At 40.6% G+C, this 19743-nt stretch overlaps 1 protein-coding gene across 1 annotated transcript in view; it reads left to right on the top strand.

Annotated features, from left to right (window-relative positions):
- LOC142761238 (proton-coupled folate transporter-like) overlaps positions 1–19743 on the top strand; it is a 399800-nt gene that overhangs the window by 188214 nt on the left and 191843 nt on the right. The window lies entirely within an intron of this gene.

A 19743-nucleotide genomic window follows, 5' to 3' on the forward strand; every position in this document is an offset into this window, starting at 1 on the left:
TGACTATTTACAGACGTCTCCTAGCAACGCTCCCGTCATTACGGGAGCCCCATTGACTTCCTCAGTCTGGCTGTAGACCTAGAAATACATAGGTCCAGCCAGAATGAAGAAATGTCATGGTAGTAAAAACAATACGCTCCGCAGCACACATAAGATCTGCGGACTTCATTGCGGAATTTTGACTCTCCATTGAAGTCAATGGAGAAATTCCGCCATGAGTCCGCAACCAGTCCGCCACTGCTCCGCAACAGACAGAGCATGCTGCGGACACCAAATTCCGCTCCGCAGCCTATGCTCCGCAGCGGAATTTTCAGCCTCGTCTAAACGAACACTGCTAAATTAAAGTGTAAGTCAATGGACAAACGGCTCCGCTGCGGATTAACGCTGCGGAGTGTCCGCAGCGGAATTTAAGTGAAATTCCGCCACGTGTGGTCATGCCCTTAAAGTTATTATTAGTGAGAAAGAAAAAAGTTTAAAGTTAAAAATAAAAACCTTTTCCCATTTTTCTTCTAAAGTAATGTAAAAAAATAAACAAAATTGGTATCGCTATGTCCTCAAAAGGCCGAACTATTACAATATAACATTATTTAACTCGCACGGTGAACACCGTAAAAAACTAAAATAATTTAAACCGCGAAAATCTATGTCGTTTTCATTTTTACCGTACGGCGAAAGCTTTAAAAACGAAAACCCAAAAAAATGGAATCAGATTTTTTTCCTATATTCCTATATTTTCCTATTTTTTTCCTATATTCCTATTTTCCTATTTTTTTTCAATTACCCAGTAAATTCTACATTTCCTCCCGCAAGAAATAAGCCTACTCTAATAAGCCATCATGGTTCTTGGAAGGCAGGGAGTGAAAAACGAAAATAAGAAAGCAAAAAATGGATCAGTCCAGAAAGAGTTAATTCATTTCTAATGAAAAAAACTTTTGACCACATGTGTGGTATTTCCGTACTTGGGAGAATTTGCTTTACAAAAATTGGTTGTTTTTTTCTCCTTTATCCCTTGTAAAAATGAGAAAATTCAACATTTTATTGGAAAAAAATTGTGATATTCATTTTCACGGCCTAATTCTAATAAATTCTGCAAAAGACTCGTGGGGTCTAAATGCTCACTATACCCCTAGAAAAATTCCTTGGAGGGTGTTTCCAAAATGGGGTAACTTGGGGGTTTTCCCCTGTTTTGGTCACTCCAGGGCGTTGCAAACGCGGCATGGCACTGAAAAACAATCCAGCAAAATCTGCACTCCAAAATCCAAATGGCGCGCCTTCCCTTTTGAGCGCTGCTATGAGTCCAATCAGCAGTTTATTACCACATATGGGGTATTGCCGTAATCAGGAGAAAATGCTTTACAAATGTTGTGGTTCTTTTTTTTCCTTTATTCCTATTAAAAATTCTATGCTTTTTCAGGAAAAAAATCTATTCTCATTTTCACTGCCTAATTCCACTGAATTCTGCAAAAAACCTGTGTGGTCAAAATGCTAACTATACACCTAGATAAATTCCTTGAGAGGTGTGGTTCCAAAATGTGGTCACTTAGGGGGTTTCCCCTGTTTTGGTCCCTACAGGGCGTTGCAAACGCGACATGGCACCTAAAACCAATCCAGCAAAATCCGTGCTCCAAAATCCAAATGGCGCTCCTTCCCTTCTGAGCCCTGCTGTGGGTCCAATCAGCAGTTTATTACCACATATGGGATATTGCTGTAATCGGGAGAAATAGATTTACAAATGTTGGGGTGCATTTTCTTCATTATTCCTTGTAAATATTACAAATTTCTATGTTTTTTCAGAAAAAAAGTCGATTTTCATTTTTACAGACTAATTCCAATATATTTAGTGAAAAACCTGTGTGGTCAAAATGCTTACTATACCCCTAGATAAATTCCTTGAGAGGTTTAGTTCCCAAAATGCGGTCACTTTTGGGGGGTTTCCCCTGTTTTGGTCCCTCCAGGGTGTTGCAAACGCGACATGGCACCGAAAACCAATCCAGCAAAATCCATGCTCCAAAATCCAAATGGCGCTCCTTTTCCAAAATGGGTTAACTTTTGGGGTGTTTCCACTGTTTTGGCACCACAAGACCTCTTCAAACCTGACAAGGTGGCTAAAATATATCCTAAAAAAAAAGGAGGCCCAAAATCCACTGGGTGCTCCTTTGCTTCTGAGGCCAGTGTTTAAGTACATTACCACACTAGGGCCACATGTGGGATATTTCTAAAAACTGCAGAACCTGGGCAATAAATATTGAGTTGCATTTTTCTGGTAAAACCTTCTGTGTTACAAAAATTTTTTTTTATTAGAAATTAATTTCGGCAAAAAAAAAAAAAATGTGTAAATTTCACCTCTACGTGGCTTTAATTCCTGTGAAACGCCTAAAGGGTTAAAACACTTTGTGAATGCTGATTCGAATACCTTGAGGGGTGCAGTTTTCAAAATGGGAAGACTTCTGGGGATTTTTTAATATATAAGGCCTGCAAAGCCACTTCAGAACTGAACTGGTCCCTGAAAAAATAGCCTTTTGAAATTTTCTTTAAAATATGAGAAATTGCTGCTAAAGTTCTAAGCCTTGTAACGTCAAAGAAAATTAAAAGGACGTTCAAAAAACGATGCAAACATAAAGTAGACATATGGGAAATGTTAATTAGTAACTATTTTGTGTGGTATTACTATCTGTTTTACAAGCAGATACGTTTAAATTTAGAAAAACGCAAATTTTTGCACATTATTTCAAAATTTTGGTGTTTTTCAGAAATAAATACCAAAATTATCAACCAAATTTTTTCACTAACATAAAGTACAACATGTCACGAGAAAAAAATCTCAGAATCTCTTGGATAGGTAAAAGCATTCCAACGTTATTACCAGATAAAGTAACACATGTCAGATTTGAGTCCTGAAGGGGTTAATGTGGTACATCTGGTGGTAACATAATCATTATACATTTTATAAAAGAGAATTCAATAAGCCTGAAATGGGCGAAACCCAGGGATGGGCCAGAGTGCTGGCATGCCGCATGTGGGTTTACTCTTTGATATGTTTGAAACATTTTATATCTTGTAAGTATGAAATTAAAAAGCGTGAAGTGAAAGCAATTCCGAAGGTGTTGCATTATATATTTATTTTTACATCTAAAGATACAAGTTCTCGTCCTGTACAGGGAATTGGTGTCTGGATAGTTCGGACAATACTTCGTCCATGGAACAACAGGGCTCAGGGAAGCCGAGAGCACACAAGCGGGACTGTGGATTGTCTATTATATACAGGCTGTGAAAGCGTGTGTCCTTTCAGAATACTTTGAACTGTATCTTTAGTATCACTTGTGCGGTAAAGTCTATAAGTTTTGTTTATTTAAGGGCAGCATGGAATAGAGTGGGAGATCCTGAGCTTGGTGATATACCGTTTTCTATGACTTGAATCATAATTTTCATGTAAAAATCTTTTTTAATGCAACGGAGTCCTGCTACCCTCGCCCCCACACAGAGTAAGTGAAAGATTTCCCTGTATGCAAACCCATGCAAGAAAAGCTGTCAATCACTGTATCTGGTTGGGGAAGAAGGACCCACAGACTATCTCTATATCCCTCAGCACGGACTCTTATGCTCTGTCCTATTTTGTCCTTAGATTTGGTAGCATAGGAGACCTGTTAGAGACCCTGTAAAACATTCAGTCATTGCTATTTCTATATAAAATTATGTAAAAAGGATGTACCAATCTGTTACACACCTTACTCAATGCTAGATTGTTAACAGAGCATAGCTGAGGACGAACATTCATTTTTATAGTAACTACTTCCTGAAATGCCAGCCATTAAAATCTGTGTTTCCTTTTTATACTAAGTTATTCCTCATGGAAACAGCAGAGAGCCTTTATGGCACCACACAGAGTTCTGTACGGGTCTGTACTACTTAGCCATACAGGACTACATGTGTCGCCATATAATGCTCCATAAAGTGCTATATGTGCGGTGCTATTCTCCAGTGAAATCAACTAGGGGAAAAAATGCTCTTTGTGTATGGCATCTGAGGCAGCATGCCACAAACATCTTCTGTTGGATTCCATATCAATCCGAGAGAAAAAAAAATGGTGGCATGTCCCATCTAAATAAAGTTGTATGCCTCCGGATGAAATCAGAGGAATATGGAGGTATAAAAATGGTCCATATTACAGTTACGTACAACTTCGAGGTTACTGTGAGCATAAAGCCTAAATTAAATTATAATTGGAAATGGCGTGGGTGCTTTTTTAGATAAGCTGTTATTTATGCATTTATATAACTGTGATTAGTGTTTCTATTCTGCCAACACAGCAGAACTACTTTACAGCAATAAGCTGCCCACATGTATATATATATATATATATATATATATATATATATATATATATATATATATATATATATACGTATATATATATATATATATATATATATACATATATATATATATATATATATATATATATATATATATACAATCCATCCTCAACATTGAAATTACAACACCAAGAAGGAAAAGTTTTGGAATTGTGAAAAATAACAGGATCAATAGGCATCTTAATGATATGCAGATGATAAAAAAAATTGGCTACAAAATATTCCAAACATCTTGGTTTATTCAGTATTGAGTATGAGCGCCACGCGCAAAAATACAAGCACTTACAAGCCTTGGCTTGCTATCAATGAGGTTATTAATGGTTGTCTGAGGAATCTTATGCCACGCTGGATGCTCTTGAACTTGTAAATCTTCAAGATTGGCTGCTGGCAGCTCCCTTTGCAATTGCCAACCAATGACGTCCCAGATGTACTCGATGGGAGATGATTCCGGAGAGGCTGCAGGACATGGTAGAATGTTTAGGCCATGCAGGCTGCCCAAAGTAGCATGAGCAAAATGTGGCCTGGCTTTGTCCTGTTGAAAAACGGCTTCCGGGACACTTTGGAGAAATGGCTATACCACTACCAAATCAATGTTAGGCCGAGCTTTTATTGTACCTGAAATAAAGACTAGAGAGCTCCAGCTACCATACATTGTCACCCCACACTATATCCCTGGAATGTTACCGGTGTGACGTTCCCTTGTGAAGGCTTCTTTATGGCGTTGCCCACGTGGTTTCCAAACCAAGCTCGTTGCCCAATGTCATGCAAACGCCTTCTGATGGTTTGTGTTGACACTGGTTGCCGCCCTAGGCTTGGGATGTGACATCCAATTTCACTTGCAGCACAGTTTGGATCACTAGGTGCCATTCTCGCAATCAACGATCCGTCCATGCAGAGGTTCGCATCCGCACCTCTTGCTGTTATTCACGTTCACTGTTGTTCTCCCAACCTAGTGGAAAAACAATGTTGAACAGTGCTGACATCTCGGTCTAAGCTTGTAGCGATCTGCCGGAGTGATCAACCAAGGTCGCTCAGTTCAAGTATTCTGTCACTCTCAGTTTGCAACAAGTGGATATAACTCAGAAAAGGTTTGGACCCTTGGTAGTTGGCAGGCCTAATACAGCAATTGAAAACCGGATGCCAGAGGCAAGGAAGCCTTATTTCCCAGCTACCAATAGAACAGTTAAATTTTTAAATTTTTGAATTATAATCTTTATTATGCTATTCCAGCAAGTAAACAGACAGACAAAACCAACATGAATAGTTAAAATTTTCTATGCATGGATGGGGTCAGTTAAAATTTTCTATGCATGGATGGGGTCAGTAGCCGTTGTGGCTATAACAATATATATGTGTTCCTGCCGTCTGTGACTGCAGACAAGCAGATTCAGGAAGTCACCGATATCGACGGAGACCTCCTAAGTAGTTAAATTGTTAAATTATAAAGTAGAGATGCCCACATTCCAGCATGCGTTAAAATTAGGAAGAGAGCCCCCCCCGACATGTTTCGCTACTTATGTAGCGTCCTCAGGGGTTCATGGGGCTACTGGCGGCGCGCCGGGAAACTCACGCTGTTATGGGAATCCTCTGTGACGTGTCAGAGGGTGTGTACATGGATTGGACCAATGGCAGTGAGGGTGGGCGAAAACCACAAAACCCCCATTTGAGTGGCAGGTAAAGCTGCCAATCGAAAAATAGACAGCCCGAACATTCACTAGAAGTGACCCCGCATGCGCACAGGGGCTTATTCGGCACTTTAATTAATGGACCACTCGTAAGGATCACCAGATGTATACATAAATGCTTCTATTCAGGAACACTAGGCTTGAAAAGATAGCCGTTGTTGTGATGGTTACAGGGTCTATACCAGTAGGTGATGTGTAAGCCGTATGGTATACCGGCTATTGAATTAGGAAAAATATGTAATATGACGGCAGATACTCCTGCCGATGGATAACAACAGGGTGCTGGGACACACACGGTCACTCATTAGAGTGCACGCATGTGTCCCCGCAGAATAATAATATAGGTTTTTATCAAGAACCACAATTAGAATAGTGATACCGGTTTAAAAAGGGGGTATTAAAGGTGTAGATACAGCACCAGTGAGTAGGCTAGTTCTAACCAGGTACATGCAATATAGTTCTCAGAGTAGGTAGGGGAGATCTAAGTGGAACTTATCAAATGTTTACTAAGGCATAGGTCGATGCCCCAACCACCGCCAGCGGTCCGTATACAAGTCCAAAAAGGGGGGGGGGGTAGGAATACCATAGGTAGAACAGAGAGAGTCTGGGGCCGCCAGATCTCAATAGTTGGACAGTGTCTGTAGTCTTGCATAATGTCACTGTATAAAACAAAAAGCATATATATAATTTTTAAGATACAGGAATAAGATTAGGTTATGAGCATATATCACTGAAGTAGTGGTATTGAACTAAATGTATTAATCTGTCAGTCTCAAAGAAAAGCCGTAAATGTAAATCCCTCATTGAGACCCGAAGGGTTAAGAGAGTGCAATCGATGAATCCATCGAGCCTCCTCCTGCAGTAGCATACGATCTAAATTACCAGCCCTTGGTCCCAATTTTACCTGGGTGACACCCCAGAACTGGAGTAACTTAGTGTCGCCACCGTGTAGCTGGTGCATATGTCTGGATAACGTAGTGTCCTCTTTATGATTAATCGTACTCAAATGCTTTGAGATTCTCCTTCTTAGTTCCTGTATGGTCTTACCCACGTATAGTTTGGGGCAAGGGCATTTCGCTATATATATCACCCCACTACTATGGCAGTTAATAAACTGCTTAATCACATAGATTTTACCATCAAATGGATTCGTAAACGTTTTTGTCGTGGGCATAAAGGGACAGAAGGAGCAGCGACCACATGGGTGGGAGCCCTTGACTGGAGATTTTAACCAAGTCTGTTGAGAACTGCTTTTAGTGGTATAATGACTATGTACCAAAAGTTCTCGTAGGTTCTTCCCTCTACGGTAAGTGATACTCGGAACTGCAGAGATGACTTGTTTGAGATCTGGGTCAGTGGTAAGTATTGACCAATGTTTTTTAAGAATGTCCATAACTTCAAAAGAACAGACGTCATAAGTGCCAATGCAGCGGATGGCACTGGATGACTCAGTCTTGACAAGGTTTGTACCTTTGTCCTGAATCAAGCCCTGTCTATCAGTTGCCCTAGCCCTCGCATAGGCCCTATGTAGCCACTTTTTCGGATAGCCACGTGCCACGAATTTATTATATAATTCGTCGCATTCGATCTGAAAGGATTGTTCATCAGAACAGTTTCTCTTGGCTCGAAGGTATTGCCCTATCGGTATACCCCTTTTCAGGGACGATGGGTGATGACTTTGCCAGTGTAAAAGACTATTCGTGGCCGTGGCTTTCCGAAATATATCGGTATGGACACTACCGCCAGGGTCCAGGGAGATCTTAAGATCAAGAAAACTGATCTCGCTCTTATGTGTTTCATGGGTAAATCTCATGCCAATATCATTATTGTTAAGTGTCAGAACGAAATCATTGAATAAATCAGTGTCACCATCCCAAAAAATGAGAATGTCGTCAATGAATCTCCCCCAAAACAAAATGTGTGATGTAAAGGAAAGTAAATTATCTGTGAAAACAATGGTGTCTTCCCACCACCCCAAAAATAAATTTGCATAGGTAGGTGCGCATACAGTGCCCATGGCTGTGCCTTTTACTTGTTTATAGTACTTTCTATCAAAGGTGAAATAATTATGTGTGAGTAGAAATTGTAACAGTGATAGGACAAAATCATTGTGTAAATGAAATTGAATACCTTTGGTGCTTAAAAAGTGTTTAACTGCAACTAAACCTAATTGGTGCTGAATATTGGTGTATAGCGATTCAACATCAATAGTGGCAAGTATGGTGGTTGAAGTGACATGGATCTCCTGGATCCTGGCGACAGTGTCCTTAGTGTCCCTCAAAAAAGAGGGTAGGGAGGAGACGAACGGTGAAAGAATTTCGTCCACATAAAGGCTGATCCCCTGTGTGAGATTATCATTTCCTGATACGATTGGCCTACCAGGGGGAGGACGTGCAGCCTTATGGATTTTTGGCAGGGCATAAAACGTTGCTAAAGTCGGGCTAGGGTTATATAGTCGTTTGAATTCGTCTGTAGTTAGTAGATTATTAGTTTTTGCCTCCGAAAGGAGGACATGCAGTTCGGCCAGGAAACGGTCAGTAGGGTTACTTGTCAATATGACATAGGTAGTGGTGTCATCTAGTAATTTGTGGACCATTTGCGTGTAGTCCACTCGGTTCATCACAACTACATTTCCTCCTTTATCGGAGGGTTTTAAAACGATCTCATCATTATTACATAAGTCATCCAGTGCCAATTTCTCGCTAGTGCTGAGGTTCCCAAAAACCCTAGATTTATTATTTTTTAATTTACATAAATCAGTACATACCATCTTAACAAAGATATCGATATGACTATATTGGGAAAATGGCGGAGTGAGTTTGGATTTTGGTCGTAAAGTTGAAAAGGGACCAGTAGCGGTAACAGCTCCAAATTCATTTTCCTCTAGTAAAGTTTCAAGGTCTCTCAGGGTTTTAAGTTCCTCATAGCTATAGGACGTGCCGTCTCGGGTAATATTTTTAAAGTGTTTATGTAATGCTAGTTTCCTGGCAAAAAGATTAATATCCTTTGACCAAACAAAATCATCAAAGGCAGGTGCAGGTGTATATGACAATCCCTTACATAATAAAGTTTTTTGATGGGGATTTAAATGTAAAGAGGATAAATTAAAGATCTGCATATTATCATCCCTATGATTGTGTGAACCCAATGGTGTTATTATTTCGGACCCCAACGTGGGTTTGGTGGTCCTAAAAAAGGAAAGGCAGCAATAGGGGTCATGGGTATAGTGACACTGCTCGATGACCTGGGATTGCCATTGTCTGCTTGTTCCACACCTGGAGTATGAGGTATCTGAGATGTATTTGAAAAGCCCAATAATCGTGAGGCAACAGAGGTAGAGGACGTAGTTTTGAAGCTGGTAGGTAAACATACTCCGTTTTGGTTGGAATAATCTCCTGCAGGGGATCTAGATATAGAGGAGGTTCTTTTCGATAAATTATATTTATTATTTTTATTAGACTTGATTTTACGTTTGGTGCCCAGTCTCAGGTTTTCACTGGGCAGTCTAGAATCATCAGTGCCCGATGTATCAGATTCTGAGAAGTCTGTATAGACAGCAGTCTGTTTGAATATGGGCTGTGAACGAGTTCTATAGGTGTATGCTTGTCCTGTATCAAAGTCCCTGCAGTCACGGATGTATTTACGATGCTTACGTTCTTTTATTTCTCCTTGCAATTTCTCAATGTTTTTTTGTAACTTTATTTCAGATACATTAAATTCTGGGGAGGATTTAAATGTCTGTATATCCTCGATTTCTTTTTCAAGTTGAGCGAAGGTTATATTGTAGTCACGCTTCTCAAACTCCAAGAGATAATTCAACATACGAAGAGAGCTATCCGTCAATAGCTCCTCCCAACCTTTAATAAATGTAATGTCATTACGATATAAGTTTGGTATAATATTAATACGTAATCCTCTATATACTATTTTCTGCTGTATATAGGTTTCAAGACTTGCTATCTCCCAGCTTGATCGGATAAATTTTTGATACGTTTTTTGTAAGTCTTTGAACGCTGTGTTCATATCAAATTGGTGTAAAGGAATCTTTTCTTTAGTAAACACAAATGCAGCTTCAGCAGTGAAGCTCTCTTGATTAGGCTTTTTTGATAAAAAGCCAGCCATAACCTAAAATATGTCAATAGGTGATTAAATGTCCAACAGTGTGAACAGGGTCCAAGAGGAAATGGGTGATTAACCCTATAAATGCAACACAGAAAAGGTTTGGACCCTTGGTAGTTGGCAGGCCTAATACAGCAATTGAAAACCGGATGCCAGAGGCAAGGAAGCCTTATTTCCCAGCTACCAATAGAACAGTTAAATTTTTAAATTTTTGAATTATAATCTTTATTATGCTATTCCAGCAAGTAAACAGACAGACAAAACCAACATGAATAGTTAAAATTTTCTATGCATGGATGGGGTCAGTTAAAATTTTCTATGCATGGATGGGGTCAGTAGCCGTTGTGGCTATAACAATATATATGTGTTCCTGCCGTCTGTGACTGCAGACAAGCAGATTCAGGAAGTCACCGATATCGACGGAGACCTCCTAAGTAGTTAAATTGTTAAATTATAAAGTAGAGATGCCCACATTCCAGCATGCGTTAAAATTAGGAAGAGAGCCCCCCCGACATGTTTCGCTACTTATGTAGCGTCCTCAGGGGTTCATGGGGCTACTGGCGGCGCGCCGGGAAACTCACGCTGTTATGGGAATCCTCTGTGACGTGTCAGAGGGTGTGTACATGGATTGGACCAATGGCAGTGAGGGTGGGCGAAAACCACAAAACCCCCATTTGAGTGGCAGGTAAAGCTGCCAATCGAAAAATAGACAGCCCGAACATTCACTAGAAGTGACCCCGCATGCGCACAGGGGCTTATTCGGCACTTTAATTAATGGACCACTCGTAAGGATCACCAGATGTATACATAAATGCTTCTATTCAGGAACACTAGGCTTGAAAAGATAGCCGTTGTTGTGATGGTTACAGGGTCTATACCAGTAGGTGATGTGTAAGCCGTATGGTATACCGGCTATTGAATTAGGAAAAATATGTAATATGACGGCAGATACTCCTGCCGATGGATAACAACAGGGTGCTGGGACACACACGGTCACTCATTAGAGTGCACGCATGTGTCCCCGCAGAATAATAATATAGGTTTTTATCAAGAACCACAATTAGAATAGTGATACCGGTTTAAAAAGGGGGTATTAAAGGTGTAGATACAGCACCAGTGAGTAGGCTAGTTCTAACCAGGTACATGCAATATAGTTCTCAGAGTAGGTAGGGGAGATCTAAGTGGAACTTATCAAATGTTTACTAAGGCATAGGTCGATGCCCCAACCACCGCCAGCGGTCCGTATACAAGTCCAAAAAGGGGGGGGGGGGGTAGGAATACCATAGGTAGAACAGAGAGAGTCTAGGGCCGCCAGATCTCAATAGTTGGACAGTGTCTGTAGTCTTGCATAATGTCACTGTATAAAACAAAAAGTATATATATAATTTTTAAGATACAGGAATAAGATTAGGTTATGAGCATATATCACTGAAGTAGTGGTATTGAACTAAATGTATTAATCTGTCAGTCTCAAAGAAAAGCCGTAACAGGGTCCCAGCACCCTGTTGTTATCCATCGGCAGGAGTATCTGCCGTCATATTACATATTTTTCCTAATTCAATAGCCGGTATACCATACGGCTTACACATCACCTACTGGTATAGACCCTGTAACCATCACAACAACGGCTATCTTTTCAAGCCTAGTGTTCCTGAATAGAAGCATTTATGTATACATCTGGTGATCCTTACGAGTGGTCCATTAATTAAAGTGCCGAATAAGCCCCTGTGCGCATGCGGGGTCACTTCTAGTGAATGTTCGGGCTGTCTATTTTTCGATTGGCAGCTTTACCTGCCACTCAAATGGGGGTTTTGTGGTTTTCGCCCACCCTCACTGCCATTGGTCCAATCCATGTACACACCCTCTGACACGTCACAGAGGATTCCCATAACAGCGTGAGTTTCCCGGCGCGCCGCCAGTAGCCCCATGAACCCCTGAGGACGCTACATAAGTAGCGAAACATGTCGGGGGGGCTCTCTTCCTAATTTTAACGCATGCTGGAATGTGGGCATCTCTACTTTATAATTTAACAATTTAACTACTTAGGAGGTCTCCGTCGATATCGGTGACTTCCTGAATCTGCTTGTCTGCAGTCACAGACGGCAGGAACACATATATATTGTTATAGCCACAACGGCTACTGACCCCATCCATGCATAGAAAATTTTAACTGACCCCATCCATGCATAGAAAATTTTAACTATTCATGTTGGTTTTGTCTGTCTGTTTACTTGCTGGAATAGCATAATAAAGATTATAATTCAAAAATTTAAAAATTTAACTGTTCTATTGGTAGCTGGGAAATAAGGCTTCCTTGCCTCTGGCATCCGGTTTTCAATTGCTGTATTAGGCCTGCCAACTACCAAGGGTCCAAACCTTTTCTGTGTTGCATTTATAGGGTTAATCACCCATTTCCTCTTGGACCCTGTTCACACTGTTGGACATTTAATCACCTATTGACATATTTTAGGTTATGGCTGGCTTTTTATCAAAAAAGCCTAATCAAGAGAGCTTCACTGCTGAAGCTGCATTTGTGTTTACTAAAGAAAAGATTCCTTTACACCAATTTGATATGAACACAGCGTTCAAAGACTTACAAAAAACGTATCAAAAATTTATCCGATCAAGCTGGGAGATAGCAAGTCTTGAAACCTATATACAGCAGAAAATAGTATATAGAGGATTACGTATTAATATTATACCAAACTTATATCGTAATGACATTACATTTATTAAAGGTTGGGAGGAGCTATTGACGGATAGCTCTCTTCGTATGTTGAATTATCTCTTGGAGTTTGAGAAGCGTGACTACAATATAACCTTCGCTCAACTTGAAAAAGAAATCGAGGATATACAGACATTTAAATCCTCCCCAGAATTTAATGTATCTGAAATAAAGTTACAAAAAAACATTGAGAAATTGCAAGGAGAAATAAAAGAACGTAAGCATCGTAAATACATCCGTGACTGCAGGGACTTTGATACAGGACAAGCATACACCTATAGAACTCGTTCACAGCCCATATTCAAACAGACTGCTGTCTATACAGACTTCTCAGAATCTGATACATCGGGCACTGATGATTCTAGACTGCCCAGTGAAAACCTGAGACTGGGCACCAAACGTAAAATCAAGTCTAATAAAAATAATAAATATAATTTATCGAAAAGAACCTCCTCTATATCTAGATCCCCTGCAGGAGATTATTCCAACCAAAACGGAGTATGTTCACCTACCAGCTTCAAAACTACGTCCTCTACCTCTGTTGCCTCACGATTATTGGGCTTTTCAAATACATCTCAGATACCTCATACTCCAGGTGTGGAACAAGCAGACAATGGCAATCCCAGGTCATCGAGCAGTGTCACTATACCCATGACCCCTATTGCTGCCTTTCCTTTTTTAGGACCACCAAACCCACGTTGGGGTCCGAAATAATAACACCATTGGGTTCACACAATCATAGGGATGATAATATGCAGATCTTTAATTTATCCTCTTTACATTTAAATCCCCATCAAAAAACTTTATTATGTAAGGGATTGTCATATACACCTGCACCTGCCTTTGATGATTTTGTTTGGTCAAAGGATATTAATCTTTTTGCCAGGAAACTAGCATTACATAAACACTTTAAAAATATTACCCGAGACGGCACGTCCTATAGCTATGAGGAACTTAAAACCCTAAGAGACCTTGAAACTTTACTAGAGGAAAATGAATTTGGAGCTGTTACCGCTACTGGTCCCTTTTCAACTTCACGACCAAAATCCAAACTCACTCCGCCATTTTCCCAATATAGTCATATCGATATCTTTGTTAAGATGGTATGTACTGATTTATGTAAATTAAAAAATAATAAATCTAGGGTTTTTGGGAACCTCAGCACTAGCGAGAAATTGGCACTGGATGACTTATGTAATAATGATGAGATCGTTTTAAAACCCTCCGATAAAGGAGGAAATGTAGTTGTGATGAACCGAGTGGACTACACGCAAATGGTCCACAAATTACTAGATGACACCACTACCTATGTCATATTGACAAGTAACCCTACTGACCGTTTCCTGGCCGAACTGCATGTCCTCCTTTCGGAGGCAAAAACTAATAATCTACTAACTACAGACGAATTCAAACGACTATATAACCCTAGCCCGACTTTAGCAACGTTTTATGCCCTGCCAAAAATCCATAAGGCTGCACGTCCTCCCCCTGGTAGGCCAATCGTATCAGGAAATGATAATCTCACACAGGGGATCAGCCTTTATGTGGACGAAATTCTTTCACCGTTCGTCTCCTCCCTACCCTCTTTTTTGAGGGACACTAAGGACACTGTCGCCAGGATCCAGGAGATCCATGTCACTTCAACCACCATACTTGCCACTATTGATGTTGAATCGCTATACACCAATATTCAGCACCAATTAGGTTTAGTTGCAGTTAAACACTTTTTAAGCACCAAAGGTATTCAATTTCATTTACACAATGATTTTGTCCTATCACTGTTACAATTTCTACTCACACATAATTATTTCACCTTTGATAGAAAGTACTATAAACAAGTAAAAGGCACAGCCATGGGCACTGTATGCGCACCTACCTATGCAAATTTATTTTTGGGGTGGTGGGAAGACACCATTGTTTTCACAGATAATTTACTTTCCTTTACATCACACATTTTGTTTTGGGGGAGATTCATTGACGACATTCTCATTTTTTGGGATGGTGACACTGATTTATTCAATGATTTCGTTCTGACACTTAACAATAATGATATTGGCATGAGATTTACCCATGAAACACATAAGAGCGAGATCAGTTTTCTTGATCTTAAGATCTCCCTGGACCCTGGCGGTAGTGTCCATACCGATATATTTCGGAAAGCCACGGCCACGAATAGTCTTTTACACTGGCAAAGTCATCACCCATCGTCCCTGAAAAGGGGTATACCGATAGGGCAATACCTTCGAGCCAAGAGAAACTGTTCTGATGAACAATCCTTTCAGATCGAATGCGACGAATTATATAATAAATTCGTGGCACGTGGCTATCCGAAAAAGTGGCTACATAGGGCCTATGCGAGGGCTAGGGCAACTGATAGACAGGGCTTGATTCAGGACAAAGGTACAAACCTTGTCAAGACTGAGTCATCCAGTGCCATCCGCTGCATTGGCACTTATGACGTCTGTTCTTTTGAAGTTATGGACATTCTTAAAAAACATTGGTCAATACTTACCACTGACCCAGATCTCAAACAAGTCATCTCTGCAGTTCCGAGTATCACTTACCGTAGAGGGAAGAACCTACGAGAACTTTTGGTACATAGTCATTATACCACTAAAAGCAGTTCTCAACAGACTTGGTTAAAATCTCCAGTCAAGGGCTCCCACCCATGTGGTCGCTGCTCCTTCTGTCCCTTTATGCCCACGACAAAAACGTTTACGAATCCATTTGATGGTAAAATCTATGTGATTAAGCAGTTTATTAACTGCCATAGTAGTGGGGTGATATATATAGCGAAATGCCCTTGCCCCAAACTATACGTGGGTAAGACCATACAGGAACTAAGAAGGAGAATCTCAAAGCATTTGAGTACGATTAATCATAAAGAGGACACTACGTTATCCAGACATATGCACCAGCTACACGGTGGCGACACTAAGTTACTCCAGTTCTGGGGTGTCACCCAGGTAAAATTGGGACCAAGGGCTGGTAATTTAGATCGTATGCTACTGCAGGAGGAGGCTCGATGGATTCATCGATTGCACTCTCTTAACCCTTCGGGTCTCAATGAGGGATTTACATTTACGGCTTTTCTTTGAGACTGACAGATTAATACATTTAGTTCAATACCACTACTTCAGTGATATATGCTCATAACCTAATCTTATTCCTGTATCTTAAAAATTATATATATACTTTTTGTTTTATACAGTGACATTATGCAAGACTACAGACACTGTCCAACTATTGAGATCTGGCGGCCCCAGACTCTCTCTGTTCTACCTATGGTATTCCTACCCCCCCCCCCCCCCTTTTTGGACTTGTATACGGACCGCTGGCGGTGGTTGGGGCATCGACCTATGCCTTAGTAAACATTTGATAAGTTCCACTTAGATCTCCCCTACCTACTCTGAGAACTATATTGCATGTACCTGGTTAGAACTAGCCTACTCACTGGTGCTGTATCTACACCTTTAATACCCCCTTTTTAAACTGGTATCACTATTCTAATTGTGGTTGTTGATAAAAACCTATATTATTATTCTGCGGGGACACATGCGTGCACTCTAATGAGTGACCGTGTGTGTCCCAGCACCCTGTTGTTATCCATCGGCAGGAGTATCTGCCGTCATATTACATATTTTTCCTAATTCAATAGCCGGTATACCATACGGCTTACACATCACCTACTGGTATAGACCCTGTAACCATCACAACAACGGCTATCTTTTCAAGCCTAGTGTTCCTGAATAGAAGCATTTATGTATACATCTGGTGATCCTTACGAGTGGTCCATTAATTAAAGTGCCGAATAAGCCCCTGTGCGCATGCGGGGTCACTTCTAGTGAATGTTCGGGCTGTCTATTTTTCGATTGGCAGCTTTACCTGCCACTCAAATGGGGGTTTTGTGGTTTTCGCCCACCCTCACTGCCATTGGTCCAATCCATGTACACACCCTCTGACACGTCACAGAGAATTCCCATAACAGCGTGAGTTTCCCGGCGCGCCGCCAGTAGCCCCATGAACCCCTGAGGACGCTACATAAGTAGCGAAACATGTCGGGGGGGCTCTCTTCCTAATTTTAACGCATGCTGGAATGTGGGCATCTCTACTTTATAATTTAACAATTTAACTACTTAGGAGGTCTCCGTCGATATCGGTGACTTCCTGAATCTGCTTGTCTGCAGTCACAGACGGCAGGAACACATATATATTGTTATAGCCACAACGGCTACTGACCCCATCCATGCATAGAAAATTTTAACTGACCCCATCCATGCATAGAAAATTTTAACTATTCATGTTGGTTTTGTCTGTCTGTTTACTTGCTGGAATAGCATAATAAAGATTATAATTCAAAAATTTAAAAATTTAACTGTTCTATTGGTAGCTGGGAAATAAGGCTTCCTTGCCTCTGGCATCCGGTTTTCAAGTGGATATAACTGGCACGCCGACGAACAGGAGACATCGCACAATCATCCCACAACACTTGATACGATTTTTGAGGTTTCATGTGACTAAAAAATGTTGCTTTCAATCTGGTTTTTAGGCCCCTTCCCTGCCGCAGATTGGAGCTAGGTGCTTGAATATGTGATCATCTGCAGATCTTAGCGACACCTGCTAGTTCATCGATTCTTGGTGTTGCAATTTCAATATTGAGGAGTGTATGTATGTATGTATGTATGTATGTATGTGTGTGTGTATACTTACATAACTGTTGGCTGATATCAAACCCCGATTCTTGGGGGGAAAATGTGTCAAAGGAACTAACAGTTACTTATTATTATATTATTATTATCTTTAACTCTTGCATTACACTTTTTAAAATAGTGACATAAATTGGTAATATTCTATAGATATTCAAATAAATGATAACTGAAGTTGTCATCCTAAGAATATTATCTTTGTATCCAATATAGCTTAATCATTTATACGAAAGCTATAAAGTGAAATTACAGGAGAATTATTGTAGGTGGGGAATAAAATTCTGTCATAATTTCTTGTGTTGCGCTGATAAGCATATTCCATGTGAAATACTGCTTGATTGATGGTCTCTATAATCTATTATATGTGAATGTTTGTTATAATAATTTATGGAAATTACCTCTAAATTTAAATGTATGAGCAAACATATTTTCTAAAGTCAGCATTAGTGTCCTACATAAAATGTACAGGACAGTGATTAATTACCTCCATATATCTTATAAAAACCTCTAATTGTTCTTTAACAACTCTCTTACAAGGGCTAAATAACTTGACATTGTACTAAATATTTCAGTGAAATATCTTTTTCAATTAAAAGTCAAAACAATAATTAACCTTTAGCTCCTATACATATAATAAATCAAATGCAAGCAATTATGGCTTATAATTAAAACTTAGAATGCGAAATATAATTGTTTTGTGTTACAAATACTGTAATGTTATTAGAATGAATGCATTTAAAGGCTATGGACACCTTTGACATGGAAAACATGATTTTTTACATATGTTACTGATTACCTGGAGTTTAAAAAAAAAAAGTTGAACTCAATTTCAGGCTGCAATCTTCATTCCTTCATTTATGTTCATACCCCGTAATATGCAGTTTGTAACCTGCTTCTAGTTTTCTATTTTCTCATGTGAGCTGGTCCCTCCCAGTAATAAATGCTGGATGTGAAATTTGGTTGTCCAGGATGCTGCTGCCTTCACCAGCTCTGATGCATCAGCACAGCTTTATTCCTGTACTGCTTTTTCCTTCTACTGACCATGAGGGTGATCTTTACCCTTGTGCTGATAGACACTGATGCTGAGGACTGTGCGATTCCCCTCTTCAGATTCTGGGTGCCACACAGCTTGTGTGATCACTTTACCCTCCCCCTACAGATTGCTATGTCTGCTCTCATTCCTATCTTCACTCTTGTACTGACAACCTGTGTGATCTGCCCTCCCTGTGGATTTAGATGCTTTCTTCCCCTCCACACTCTGATTTGCAGTGTACAACCCCCACCCAGTAATATGTGGGGGAGCATCCCATCCCTAAAAAGGGGCTTGATTGTATGCATGACCAATTATTGCACTTTTTATAATAACCAGGAATGGTGCCTTTATTATTTATATGCACTGTGCCTTTAGCACGTGCTGCATATATGTGATTTTGTTCCCCTAGGTGGCATGCTACCAGAGGAGTGGACAGTATGGACTATTGTATTGATGGTGTGCTGTTATGCACTGTAGCATTTTGACCGTTTTGCATTGTACAGGTATGTTGGTGGTTGGTTTGCTGGTACCTAAATTGTAGGCATTGGAATCTGGAGTGGATATCATTTGGTCTTCATTGCATAACAGTACCAGGATGACGCAGTGTGGTCAGTGGCGTAACTACCGCTGTAGCAGCCATAGCGATTGCTATGGGGCCCACGCCCTTCGACCCTCCCCCCCATATTCCCAGTGGCACTGCTAGCAGCCGTTATGGCTGCTACAATGGTAGCGGTGCCCGCGCCACCGAGTCGCTAACATTTGTGGACCGGGCAGCACGGTCCTTCTCATGCCCGGTGGCATCGCTAGCACCAGAGGGGGCCCGGGTGCTAGCGACAGCCACCCACTTTTGCAGTAATTGTACCTGCATCTATAGCACGCAGGTACTAATACATGCATTAGCGCTGAATGGCCAGGCACGTTTCGTACCCGACCATTCAATGCTTTACAATGACGCTGATTGGCGGAGCAAAATGACTTGCCCCACCAATTAGCACCTTTCAACGACGCTAGCGGCACGATGAAGTCATAGTGCCGCTTCCGTGGTTGAAAGGCGCGGATTGACGGGCAAATCATTCTGCCCTGCCAATCAGCGCCTTGTAAC

Source organism: Rhinoderma darwinii, chromosome 4 (assembly GCF_050947455.1).
Source record: "Rhinoderma darwinii isolate aRhiDar2 chromosome 4, aRhiDar2.hap1, whole genome shotgun sequence".
Lineage (NCBI taxonomy): Eukaryota > Metazoa > Chordata > Amphibia > Anura > Rhinodermatidae > Rhinoderma > Rhinoderma darwinii.